This window comes from Anoplopoma fimbria, chromosome 15 (genome assembly GCF_027596085.1).
Source record: "Anoplopoma fimbria isolate UVic2021 breed Golden Eagle Sablefish chromosome 15, Afim_UVic_2022, whole genome shotgun sequence".
NCBI classification, from domain to species: Eukaryota; Metazoa; Chordata; class Actinopteri; order Perciformes; family Anoplopomatidae; genus Anoplopoma; species Anoplopoma fimbria.
Genome location: NC_072463.1, coordinates 25,623,579 through 25,628,754, shown reverse-complemented (window position 1 = coordinate 25,628,754; position 5,176 = coordinate 25,623,579).

Sequence of the window (5,176 nt, the reverse complement as noted above, 5' to 3'; positions counted from 1 at the left end):
GTTGTTGTTTCCTCCTCCTCCCTTTTTACCGAAACATCTTCAGCTTTGTTCTCCTCTTCTTCCCCCTCAGCTTCTACCAACTCTTCCTCAGTGTTTGGTTCCTCTACTTCTTCTTCAATATCTGTTTTAATATCTTGTTTTCCTTCGCCATCCTCTGTTTTTAAGACCTCCTCCTGTTCTGTGACAACACCTTCCTCATCGTCAGTCTCCTCCTCCTCGTATGCTGCATCATCTTCTGTTTTCTCCTCCTCCTTGTACTCTTCCTCACTGTCAGCCTCTTCTGCCTCATCTACGTGTGATGGTTCATGTTCTGCCTCTTCAAGGTTGATATGTTTCACTAGCGATGTGATAGTAACAAATTAGTGCCTGTTATTGATCTTGTACCTGACTAATGAATGTGACTACTAGAAAAAAAAAATTATGAATACCATCCTCCTCGTCTGCTTCCCTTGCAACTTCACCGGGAACTTCAGCGTACTCCTCCTCCTCCTCCTCAATCTTTGAGTCTGGGGCTTTGCTTAACTCTGCAGCAGCAGCAGCTTCATCTTTGGCAGCTTGCATGATCTCTGTAACTGTACCATCAACCAATGTGACCTGTCTTATCTGACCTTCACATCTTAACGTATTTTCAGGCACAAAAGAATTTGAGGGGGTGAAATGGGAACAATGACCATTCATAACATTATATAGTACACACCACACGCTGCAGTTAATGACTTTCCCCATTTGCTTATATCATTTAAATTAGCTAAATGCCAACAAATTGTAGGAAATGACCAAAAACAATAATGCAGTGGTTCATATGTCAATACTCTCCGACATTTCTACTGTGGATGTAAATCTTTAAAAATGCAACATAGATTTTCTTTTTTCTCATAGAGTTTCATTTGAAAAAAGGGAGGACTAGGTGAAAAAGCTACAACTGAGCACTGTACTTTTAAGCAAACTTTACTTAAACAGCAGTAAATAGTGAATTTGATGTGGGCTTTTTATTAGTGGCATATTAATATATATTTCTACCCCTCTACAGGAGGTATTAGTACGACTAATAGATCAATAATAATAATAATAATTTTGAATAGGAAGAGGGTCACATTATGGGTTCTTTGTAGCCTTATGTTGCAAGGCTAGCAAGTTTCTCTACGTTTCTGAATAGAGAGATAGAGATAGAAATATCAGACAATAATTGTTAGTTGGAATAATTCATTGGTGGTTTATGTCTTTTCATAGGATTTGTTTACTAAAAGAAAAAATATAGAGCATTACCACATGTCTTCCTTTTCGTTCCACACCACTTCCCAAAAATATTACCACCCAAAATGAAAATACTATTCTGAATGATACATTTTGAAAAATGTTGTTTAGATAACAGACAGATAAAAGATGAAAACACGTCATCCAGTAGAAACAATCCAGACATTCCATACAATATATAGCAGATGTTTAAATTATTGAAATAAAGGTTACAGTTAGTCAGTAAGTCAGAGGAATGCAACTCCAAAGGACACATTATAAAGACACATTTTCATGCTCCACATATAATAGAAATCTTAGGACACAAAACATGATGTCTGGAACAAAATCAACTTAAGGGCAAAACACATCAATGCAGAGTTCTATGAAATGTAACATTCAACAAACGGTCAGTGTGACAAACAGAGGGAGAGATGCATTCACCAAAACCATATATATATACATGTATTACAATAAGTGTACAGTGGTTATCAATGATGCACATTTGTTAAATTGCAAAATGGATTTTATTCAAACAAGACCAACATACAATTTCATCGTAGTTCATTACTGCACATGACATTAGGCAAGCTTCAGACCAGTTCACAAAAAGTGTTTAGAAAAACCAAAATCAATGCAAACATGCATGAAAGGCAACTATTTTCTGGCAACACACATTGCACGTGTCCAAAACAACATTATAATGTATTTCCGTGATATATGGTGGTGTTTTCTTACCTTTTTCTAAAGGTGGCAGAAATTCACCTACATTTCAAAGAAAATATGGTAGAGCAAGAAAATTAGCTTAATTTCTAAGTAATTAATTTAGTGAGGAAAAAGGAAATATCTTCTGTCATTTCTTACCTTTCCTGTGTACCATATTTATATCAGATGGGAGAGCTACAGCTTCATCTAAACAAAGAGAAGGACCAAACATGTTGTTCAAATGGGGTGTTATATGCAGTCATATGCTACTAAGATGCTTTATATGAATAAAAACTGTAATAAAAAGTGAAACCTTTTTCAGTTACGACATTTACGACAGGTTCACCTAAAAAAGAGAAGAAAATATGATAAAGTATGCATCAAGGTGTCACTTTATTTTGCATCACTATATATGATTTTTTGATAGTATTTATTATTATAGTATATTACTAATGCACACAGACATACCTTGATCAGCAACAAGCATGCTCGACATGTAACCCACAAACAAATCTTTCTTGTCTGAGAAATCCAACAAGGCATCTTCGACAACTTTCATGGGGTCAATGGACACTTCTGGCATGATCCCTTAAAACATTAGCACAACACAGCCAGTTAGACCTATTGTTCATAAAATAAAATAAATACAACTTCCGACTGTTTACCGTTAATTTCATTGCTATACTCATTCATATCTTAGAATGAGTAATGATAGTGAATGCAAACACAGTGATACACCAGCAATAGGATTGTAATGTGGGTGATTTGGTATTTATGTCATTATATGTTAAAAATGTTAAAAGACCTTGTTCACCAATCAGCATTGTAGAGATGTAGCTCATGAGCATGTTAATCTGTTCTGTGGTGATTTCTGCAGTTCTCTTCAGAGCTGACGTGGGGCTGAATCCCATAGCATCCTGGATATCTGATCAACAGAAAAGTCAAAGTAAAAACTGCAGTTAGCAGACTACAGTAGAATGTACATTGTAGTGGTAAACACACATTTTGTAGACTATAAGATCATAGGTAAAATGTTAAAATACTGTACCTTTTACTGTGTCCAGTATTACATCAAAGATGGCACAGAGCACATCTTGAATGTATCCTGTTATTCCACTCATAAAGTCATTAGTAACAGTGAAGACATTTCTGCCAACAACCACAGGGTCAATGGAACTAATGTCAGTGGTTCCTGAGAAGGACAAAAGCGCATGCAAACAAAAGCTCCAGTGAGTTACTTCATTCAACACTTTTTGTTTTATAGACTTTTGGAAGACAGCTAAAGACCAATAGGAAAATATATTGTCCGCCAGTAATGAACAATTCTTAATGTAAAAACAAAAGTACAACACACCCACGACAAACACAAGCTAACAGTTATCGTGTTGATTTAGTAATGAATTATGGCAACAAATAAGGATTCAACAATACAGACATAATGTTTAATGTAAATACTGCACCATAAAACAATAAGAAGGTTAAAATATAGCAGCGGTACCTTTTGTTATATCCAGTACACTGTCTATGACGGCACAGAGCACGTCCTTGATGTAGCCCACTATTCCACTCGTGGTGTCATTAGTGACACTGAAGAAATTTCTGCCAACTACCACAGGGTCCATGAAGCTAATATCCATGGTTCCTGAGAAACAAATAGAAATCAAAAAAGGACAAATATGTATAATCAGTATTTTATTTTGTTAAATTGTCATTTTATTATATAAGAGGTTGCAGATTAGAGGGATGTTTAATAAGGAGAGCAAATACCTTGAACTACATCCAGAAGTGTGTCCAAAATGGCACATAGCACATGCTGGATGTAGCCCCCCACTCCACACACAAAGTCATTAATAACATTGAAGACACCTCTGCTTATTACCACAGGGTCAATGTAGCTAAGGTCAACTTTCCCTGAAAAAAACATGTGAGGGAAAAATGTATTTATTATTAGTTTAATATCATGTTATTCGCTGTGAATAAAAAAGGGAAGACAGACAAATTCCTTAGTCAGAAGTAAGCATTAAATATGAATACATACCTTTACTTATATCCAATATGGTATTTAATGCAGTGTCCACAATAGCACACAGTGTGTCCCTGATGGTGCCCGCAACTCCACCCATAAAATCATTAGTTGAATGGAAAGCTTGTCTACCGATGATCACAGGGTCAACATAGCTGAGGTAGGAGTTCCCTGTGGGTTTGGGGTAGGTTATTAGAGCCATTGTCACATCACATGCATGCAAAAATATTGACAATTTATTTTGTTCTGTTTGAGTATGAGTGTGTTTTTTATACCTTCCTCATCTGAAAAATAGCGAACAAATCCATCTTTTGCTTCAGATATTTCCTCAGCCGCGTAGGTGGCAGCGGACATGGGGTCACTTAAATCGGGTGCACATTCTAGGGCGAGATATAAGAGTCAAACATTACAATAGTGCTGAAAAATGCTGAAAAGGTGTTGCATGCATGCTGTCTCTCTTGTGTACCTTGAAACTTATTGAATAGAATGGATACTTCATCAACAGCATCGTTTACAGCTTGCATGGGGTCCGAAACGATTTGCTGAATATCTGAGAATAATAACAAGCAATATGATGATATGCATGTTTGATGATTGAAATTCTAAAATGATGCATTTTCAGGTATTCGTGACTTACCAGGGACTGCCTTGTACTCCACGAAGTCAAACATGACCACCCCAACCACCACCCAGGACAGGAGAGCAGCCAGGGCAATCAGCAGCTCTGCGGACACTTTCAGCTTCCCGAGGAGGCCCAGACCTTTGGATTTGAGAGAGCCCGTCTGTGGTGTAGCTGCTCCATTGGACCCACCGGCTGTGGAGGAGGAGGATGCGACTCCTTTATGTGGAAAAAAAGCAAAAAGATACCTAAGACACTCTGAGAACTATCATCATCATCAAGACAGTCCTGCTGTAGCACAACTTTTGCTGCCTGGTCCTCCGCTACACTGGAACAAGTAGGAACAATTGTAATTATTACATTTTTTATGTATTCTAACATATTTGATTTGCCGTTTTAGGATTGGACCTTATTCTCAGTTGCATGCAGCTGGTCACAATTCCAGAGGCTACATTCATAAGTGCATTGGGAAAGTGCTGCACAGGTATTTGCGCTTTCTTAGTGTTTTTTCATTCCTACACCTTTATAGCAAACATTTTATGGAAATACCAGAGCCAGACTTAAAAATCTGCAAACATGTATCTGCCAAATTGCAA